The sequence below is a fragment of the Lagenorhynchus albirostris genome, chromosome 1, assembly GCF_949774975.1.
Source record: "Lagenorhynchus albirostris chromosome 1, mLagAlb1.1, whole genome shotgun sequence".
Lineage (NCBI taxonomy): Eukaryota > Metazoa > Chordata > Mammalia > Artiodactyla > Delphinidae > Lagenorhynchus > Lagenorhynchus albirostris.
The window spans coordinates 111606007-111614618 of NC_083095.1; the positions used below are offsets into that span (position 1 = coordinate 111606007).

Here is an 8612-nt window from a genome sequence, read left to right on the forward strand (position 1 = left end):
TTATCAAAATTCATTAAACTGTACACTTAAAATTAGTGATTTTTAAAAATATTTATTTATTTGGCTGTACCAGGTCTTAGTTGTGGCATATGGGGTTTTGGTTGTGGTACACGGGATCTAGTTCCCTGACCAGGGATCGAACCCAGGCCCCCTGCATTGGGAGCATGGAGTCTTAACCACTGGACCACCAGGGAAGTCCCAAAATGAGTGAATTTTATTAAATGTAAATTATACCTCAATAAAGTTGATTAGAGAGATACAGAGGCAGGAGCCAGAGGGAAGGGAGAGGACAACCTCCCCAGGTAGACAAATGGAGAAAGTCTGCGAAAACTACTGTAGGACAGGACACGCCTGGTGGGGTGGAGTGGTGTCGCCCACACATTATTTCACCTAGGGCCAGACCTCATTCCATAGATCAGCCAGGAGTTTATACTTCTGATAATACCTCATAGTTTGTTAGGAATTACCTAAAGTGGAGACAGATAAATCCAATCCATCCTCTAGTGGGCCATGTGCCCCTAGATTCTCCTGACGGAGGCAAAATTCATGATAAAGTGAAGAACACAAAAGCTAAATTACCCTCCTCTCCCACAGTCTCCTATAGGAAAGTTATCCCCCCCACTCCACCTCAACCTTTTGGAGGTTGAAGTTAAATCCCCGGAACCCCATTCAGACCTTCCTCCAGTATCCCCTTACTTCAAAAAGCTAAAAGCACCAGGAAGAATTAACCTGTTTATGTGGCAGTAGCAACTCTCATTAAAATTATAACTTTTTTGTAATCTTTTAGCCACTGGGCAATACACCGAACTGTCACACTTCAAGAAACAGTAACAAATTTCAAGAGGAGATCACAACCATTCTGCTTTGCTCAAACAGTCTAAAGAAGTATTTCTGAGCCACTTACAAATTCCAGAGTCAGCAAAAATTCATGATATAATGAGAATTAACTTCCAGTTTCCAAAGCTAGAGCCACTGGTGTTAACTTACACTATTCCCTCTCCTTCTCTTCCTGTATCTACTCCATCACAGAGACCTGTCTCTCACACTTTCTGCCTGCACTTCAATCTACCAGATTTTCATCACTTTCCATTTTGTTTCCTACAACATTTTCCTTGGTCTCCCTGGCTCCCAGCTCTCTTCTCTATTACTCACCCTGTTCATCATGCCTGAAAATGTGCTTACTTGTTTAACCACTCCATTACACCCTGCTTCATTCCTACAAGTGGACTACTCATCCCAAACCATTATTTTCTGTTTCTCTCCTGTTTAAATATTTTTTAATCCATCCAACAAATATTTAATGAACAGCTACTATGTGGAAGACATTGTGATAGGCTCTACAGGAGGTAAACAAACCCTGACCAGCATCTCAAGGGGCTTACAGTATTGTGGGAGTGGCTTACATATATACAGATAACTATAATAAGATAGAAATGTGTACAGGTCATTAAGACAGAGAACTGTCAGCTGGATGTCAAGTAAAATCAGAATTGGTAAAGAAAAAGTAGAATATGAGACAAAGAAAAAGCTACAGAGGTTTCCAGCATGAGGGACTAGGAAAATAGCAGAGCCATTAACAGGCCAAAGGACATCAGGAAGAAATACAGATAGAAGGAGCATGACAGGAGATTTAAGAAAAGTGAATGTACTTGCCAAAGCCCAAATCAGGGAACATGATCAGAGATTTCTGTTCTGCTTTAAGAGGCTGGAAGCAGTCTAAGAAATGCAATTTCAACACCAAAATATTAGAATTTCCAGGATTGATGATTTAAAGGGACAATGGCATAGAATATAAAATTGGGACTATCCCAGAAAAAATCTAGTCCATGCAGCTTCAGTAGGTATGAGGAAATATGGTGGGAAAGGAAGATTACAGATATACAATCTACTGGCCTAATAGTTGTTTCATCTAAGGAAAGTGTACTTGGCTTCTGGAGTGAGGGTTTTAGACTGTTTCTGTACTGTTAGAAAATTCAGCATCCTGACATACTATGGGACTCCTAATTAAACTTCAGGTAATCTTGGCCATTCTACAGCATTTATGTGGTACCCATGGTGTCTGGGAACTTCATGTGAGGATGACTAGGATGCCATTTTATTGCTATTGATGATCCATCCAGGTCTAATTAATAAACCCTGCTCCACAAATGCTGAATCCTTTGAAGGTGCTGAAAGTAGCTACAAGTGATGTCATCATTCAGACACCCACTGGAAAGTCAAGACCAGCAAATATTTTCAAAACCAGAAACAATAAGATGTCACAACCACCTTCAATTCTTTCAGGAACGAGTCAGGTGGATCTAAAAATAAATCAACACACAACTCTGTGATTATACTAAAAACCTCTGAATTGTACATTTTAAATTGGTGAATTGTACATTATGTGAATTATACCTCAATAAAGCTGTTATTTTAACAATCAACAAACATGTTTTAACCAAAATGTTAGTTTCCAGAAATGTTATATCCTAGTAACCCAGCTATTGCCTTTAAAATGTTTATACTGCTGGAAAAATTTACAAAAGGGAAGCCCTGCTAAATTGCTGTGACAAAACCATTATCATTTTAGCTAAAAAGAATAAACTGAATGGTCTTTTGTCTTTCACTGTAATAGGAGCTGATTTCTATCACACATCAGAATCTGCCTTTAAGCTCTGAATGACATTTTGAAAAGGGCACTTTTCAAATTTAACCACTATGTTGAATACCATAATCATGGCATGTAACTATTATATCTTTCCTTGTAGTCTACCTCCAGAACTTCCTTCCCTATAATCCTCTGCAAGGGGAAAATCCTTGTGTTTATATACATTGTTTTTTAATTTTATTTATTTATTTTATTTTTGGCTGCGCTGAGTCTTCGTTGCTGCATGCGGGCTTTCTCTAGTTGTGGCAAGCGGGGACTATTCTTCATTGCAGTGAGTGGGCTTCTCATTGCGGAGGCTTCTCTTGTTGCGGAGCACGGGCTCTAGGTGCACGGGCTTCAGTAGTTGTGGCACACGGGTTCAGTAGTTGTGGCACGTGGGCTCAGTAGTTGTGGCACATGGGCTCAGTAGTTGTGGCACACGGGCTTAGTTGCTCCACCATGTGGGATCTTCCTAGACCAGGGCTCAAACCTGTGTCCCTTGCATTGGTAGGCGGATTCTTAACCACTGCACCACCAGGGAAGTCTAATCCTTGTGTTTAATATCCATTTATATTACCTCTAATGATTTCCCTCGTCCTCTAAAAATCACTACCCAAGCTTTTATCTCTAGAATCATTCCAACCTTCTCATGTCCCAACCTCTTCCCTAACTTCTACAAATAAATACCATACCAGCTGTCTGCCTGCTGCTGAGGTAACAGCAGGTTATTTATGCCCTTGAAGATTCAAAGTGGGCCAAGAATATAAGAAGCAGGCTGTGAACCCTTCGAGGGAAAGGACTGTGTCTTGTTTATATTAGAACCTCTCAACATTAAGCAGAGTACCTGGCACACAGGAGGTGCTCAATAAATATTTTTGTCCGCCATTAAGCTAAGGTCCATTCACAAAAAGAATGAGCCAACAAACAAACCAAGTAACCAGATTATCCTTAGGTATAAATGCATTTAGAAGGCAACTTAAGCTCAACTTCCCTACCGATGTCTAAACCAGTTTGTCTTTACAATGACTAGAGGGTGAATTTTAAAACAGATTGTGATTATGACCAAAGCCCACCCCAAACCTTACAATTTTAAAAATCACAGGATCTTTTAAATTTTTTTCTTGCCAATTATTTTGGGAGAAAAAAGCAGACCCAAAACCCAAGAGCAACGTATTATCCAACCAGTGTCTAGCTAAGCAGCCTACAATTAGTCAGGCAGCTGAAGGATGGACTCCTCAGGCAGTGAAGAATGGGGTCTATACAAAGTAACTAAGGAATATTTACAGACCATATCTCTTCTTGTGAAAATGACTCTGATATTTCTTAGTACCCACCTCATATGTTTATTATGAGGATTAAATGAGTTAATATTTGTAAAGCACTTAAAACTGTACCTGGCACATAGTTAGCTTTATATAAATGTTTGTTTATAAAGTAACTTTGGATCAATTTCCAATTGCATTCAATCATACATTAGGTATCTACAATGCCTAAAGAATTACCAGGTTTAGAGAGAAGTTTCATTGTGTAGTCCTCAAATCTGAAGCTGGAAAGAGAGAGGTCCCAGGAAATGTTTCATGCAAACTCATTTCATGGTTGAAGAAATATACCTCATTTGTAGAGAAATTCACAGGTTACGAAAAGCATTCCCATGTATTATTGTTTGATCCTCACAACAACAACCTTGTAAGAGATGTAGGGCAGGTATAATTAACTCCATTTACAGATGAGGAAACTAAAGCACAGAGAGGTTAAGTGATTTGCCCAAGGTCACACAGTAAGTGAAAAGGCCCCGGCTAGAATCAAGGGCTAGAATCCAGTTCTCTTGATGGCGGGTCCAGACCTCTTCCTTCTATAACATGCTGCAACTTGAGCCCTGGGCTTACTTGGGTCATATTTGGAAGCAGTGAGTCTGAGACCATAAATGTAGACTTGGCCTCAGATGCAAACTCAAAAAGTTAAGGTTAATTCTGTTAACTGGAATTAGAGGTAATTAATAGCTGGAAAAACATCTACCTACACAGGAGTGATAGTATAAAATGCCATGACTACACACAGTCACAAAGGGCACCACACACTGTCTTGAAGGGACAGTTCTCCAAAATATGCCATTCAGAGATTACCAGCCCCAGAGAATACTGCTGTCAGTATAAGAAGGAAAGGCTGCCACTTCCCTTAAACAAAACCCAGAAGGAAAAGGCTCACCCCAGAGGATGGTGAAGACATGGAGCCTAACAAGGCTCTAAGGGATTACATGCAGATTGCAAACTCCCAGCGACAAATGAGTACCGACCACCCCAGTGAATCAGCTCGCATTTATTCGTCTGCATCTTCCCCAGGGGCTCTCCACCCCAGGGTAGCAATCTGAAATCGGGCACCTAAAGGTGAAAATCGACTGGCGACCTTTTGCAAGATTCCATACCTCACAGAAAGGGTGGGTGGCGGTAGAAGTGGCACCGCATACCAACACCAGACGTTATTTTAAGCGCGTGTCCCCAGGGGAGGGACCGACCATCTAATCTGTCAGATCTAGGATCTCCCACCAGCCAGGATTTTTCCTAAAGCAAGACGGAGGGCTGAGCAATCCTGCCCCAGGCTCGCCCTACTAAAGCCACACAGACCCGCTTTCCACTTAGAAACCCGCACTGCTCCCAGGCCAAGAAGGGTGGCAGGGGCCACAGAGGCACCCCGAGGCAGGCCTCCCTCCGCCGCCTTAACCGTCAACGCCCGAACAAGGAAGGTGCCTCTGCGGGCGACCGGCGGGCAAGGCAGAGGATTTCGAAATGCTCGGAAAGGGGGTGGTGCCGGAGGGGCCGGACTGGGTCCCCGCGCCCCGGCCCCTCCCCGGCCTGACAGCTGGCGGCGCCGGGCCGCGCGGCCCCCTCCCCAAGGCGCGGCTCATGGGGCGCCTTACCTTTGTGTAGAGCTCCGACGCGGCCATGGCGGGCCCCGCGGCGCCGACGCCCCCCGCCTGTGCGGAGGCCGCACCTCTTCTGGGCGGTTGCCCGCGCCGACTAGGAAACGCCGGGGCTGCGGCCGGCAGGGAGCAGGGCAGGGCCAGGCGGGGCGGGCCGCTCCGGGCGGGGCGGGGTGGGGTGGGGCGTCTCAGCCGCGGGCGGCCAGCGGGGGCCTCGCCATCACTCCCGGGTTCGCCACGAGCAGTGTCGCGCGCTCGGCGTGCCCGGGGTCCTCGGGGTCGCCGCCGCTGCCAACCCTACAGCCGGTGATGCTGCTGCCGCCGCCGCCGCCGCCCTCGCCCTGTGCATTGTGGGAGCGGGAGGAGGCTGCGCTCCAGCGCTGCCACCACGGCTGCTCCGGGTTCTCTCGGGCTCACGCTGCCTCCCATCGGCTGCGGGCACCGGGCATCATCAGCCTGTCAGCCAGCGTCGCCGCTGCCTCCTCCCGCGCTGCCGAGGCCCAGAAGCCCGCCCCAGGACACCCACTGGCCGCACACCGCCCCCGGGATGCCGCAGGCCCCAAGCAAGCCCTGGACCGTGCAGAATAGCCCAGCCCCCGAGAGGGGCAGCGATAGCGGTGTCACTCAGGGTGTCCAGGTAAATGGGAGTCTGCAGGCTGCTTTTTCTGTGCTTCCAAACATTGGTAGGGAAAGGATAGGGGGAGAAGCTTCTTGGAAGGCCATGGAATAACCTAGAATTCCAGAAGAGCCTTATTAGCAGTACACGTCTGGGAGTGAGCGAGGACGGATAATCTGAAAGAATCACCAAGGTCACCCTGAACACCTCGGCATTTGCCGTAGGGTCGTTTCGTGAAGCCAGAGCGTAGGCGCCTGTTTTAAGCCACAGAAATTTAAGTGCACCTGGTAACAAGATGCCCCCAGGGGGCGGCCCTAGAGCCTCCTTCTATCCTAGGGCTGCGCCTTCATAACGGTGCCACTCACCTTCTGCCCCAGCCCTCTTTCTCTATCTAATCGCTGTTATCCTTGCACTTCAAGCCCAAGAATGTGATCTTTCCACCCCACCTTGATGCCGTCTTCACCCTCTACCTCTTCCCCACCCACACTTTCATTCCAGTTTAGCTAATCTCCATTTTTTCATCCCAGCCTCTTTAGTGTGCTCATCTTTCCTTATTTCTTTGAACTCTAAGTGGTGCCCAGTGCCAGTCATGGGACTCTGGGATGGTTTTTATCAAAACTATCTCTCAAAGCTGGCCCCCTTGGTAGTGTGTGTATCCTGCGTGTATATTTGAAGGAAGATCATTGATGAGGGGGACACTTGGGGCCAGTCCTCACTCCCTGGAACTCAGGCCTCTCCTCCCCTTGCTCACTGCCCACAGTCTCCTCAGACATGCCAGAGGTAATAGCTACAGAGTCTTGCATAATGCTCTGTACCTTCCAATTCTGAAAGTAAATCTCTTTCATCTTTTTGGATACCACCCTTTCTTTAAAAGAGAAAACCTGTGCAGCTATCATCAGTACACCAGAAAAGGCACTGGATTGAGATTTAAGAGTTTCTTTGTGCCTTGTGTAAGGTGGTAACCACTCTGTTTTCTCACCCTCCAGCTAGTACCTACCTCCTGGGACTGTTGAGAAATGCTGAGTATGCCGATGAAGTGGTGCAGGGTGTATCACCCCAGGGGACGCTGCTTTGGTATATTGACTATTTTGAGTTGGGGGCACTTGGAAAACATCAAATACAAGAAAAATAATGACCTTCCTTCTTTTTCTTAAAAGCAGAAGATGAAATTCCTATATGAAAGATGTCCTCCCTAATATCAGAAGGAAAGTACCGTTCTTATCATCAAGGAGAGAAGATAAGACCAAGAGAATTCTAAACAAACAGACCTTGTTAAAATAGTTCTTATCTTCCTTTAGCCTCCCCACATTGTTAAGTCACTTGTCCACAATTGCTTCTCTTTGTTCAACCCAATATAAAAGCTAATAAGTTTTGCCATTTATTTGGGTCTTCATTTCCTTATGAAGGCTCCTGTATCATGTAAAACAATATGAATTAGTATGCTTTTCTTGCATTAATCTATTTTTGTCAGTTTAATTTTTAGGCCCAACCAGGGACCCTAGGAGGGTGGAGGAAAACATTTTCTTCCCCTAAACTGAGAAAAACTAAAAAATTAAAACGGTGTTGTGTTACAGGTGTCAGCGAAGTTTTTTGTTTTGTTTTGTTTTGTTTTCCCTAGTGACCGAGGGAAGAAAAGACACTAGAATTATTCTCTTCTAATACCTGAACACATGCATTCAACCACTCAAATATTTGGCGCATGGTAGGAGGAAGGTAATAAGGATGAGGAAAGGGAGAAGGGTTTTCTGCCCTGGACCTTACGTTATCTCCTTCAGAAGAGCAGACTTAAAAGCTGGAAGAGGGCTTCCCTGGTGGCGCGGTGGTTGGGAGTCCGCTTGCCGATGCAGGGGACGTGGGTTCGTGGCCTGGTCCGGGAGGATCCCACATGCCGCGGAGCGGCTGGGCCCGTGAGCCATGGCCACTGTGCCTGCGCGTCCGGAGCCTGTGCTCCGCAACGGGAGAGGCCGCGGCAGTGAGAGGCCCGCGTACAGCAAAAAAAAAAAAAAGCTGGAAGAAACAACTAGGAAGCCCTGAGGGCTGACCTCCCTACCTTAACCATGTATATTCACAGTCCCAAGCACTCTGTCATTGGTAAACTGGGGAAACCAGCAATAGGACCAACTTCAGAGGGTTTAAGATTTCCCCCTCCGAAAAAGTAGCCAGAGTATATTGTATATTATTTTAAATTGATAATGTTTTCAATTATTGCTTTATAAGTGGGAATATTTTCATGTAGGTTGTTTTCCAAATAAAAACAGTGTCCAAGTTATTGTGAACAATCCCTTTCCTCTAAAGTATTCATGGATATTACTTTTTTCAACAAATATTGAGAGCTACATTGTACCAGAAACTCTTCTACATGTTGAGGATTCGAGAGTAAACAAAACAGATAAAATCCCTGACCCCACGAAGCTTACATTTTAGTCTGGAAGATAGACAATTATAAAGTTAGA

The 8612-nt window shown here is 45.6% G+C and overlaps 1 long non-coding RNA gene across 1 annotated transcript; it reads left to right on the forward strand.

Moving 5' to 3' along the window:
* The first annotated feature begins 6030 nt into the window (after window positions 1-6030).
* Window positions 6031-7663, forward strand: LOC132531474 (uncharacterized). The gene is made up of 3 exons (XR_009544112.1): window positions 6031-6180; window positions 7146-7233; window positions 7320-7663. It is a non-coding gene; the product is annotated as an uncharacterized LOC132531474 (long non-coding RNA).
* Window positions 7664-8612: the final 949 nt, after the last annotated feature.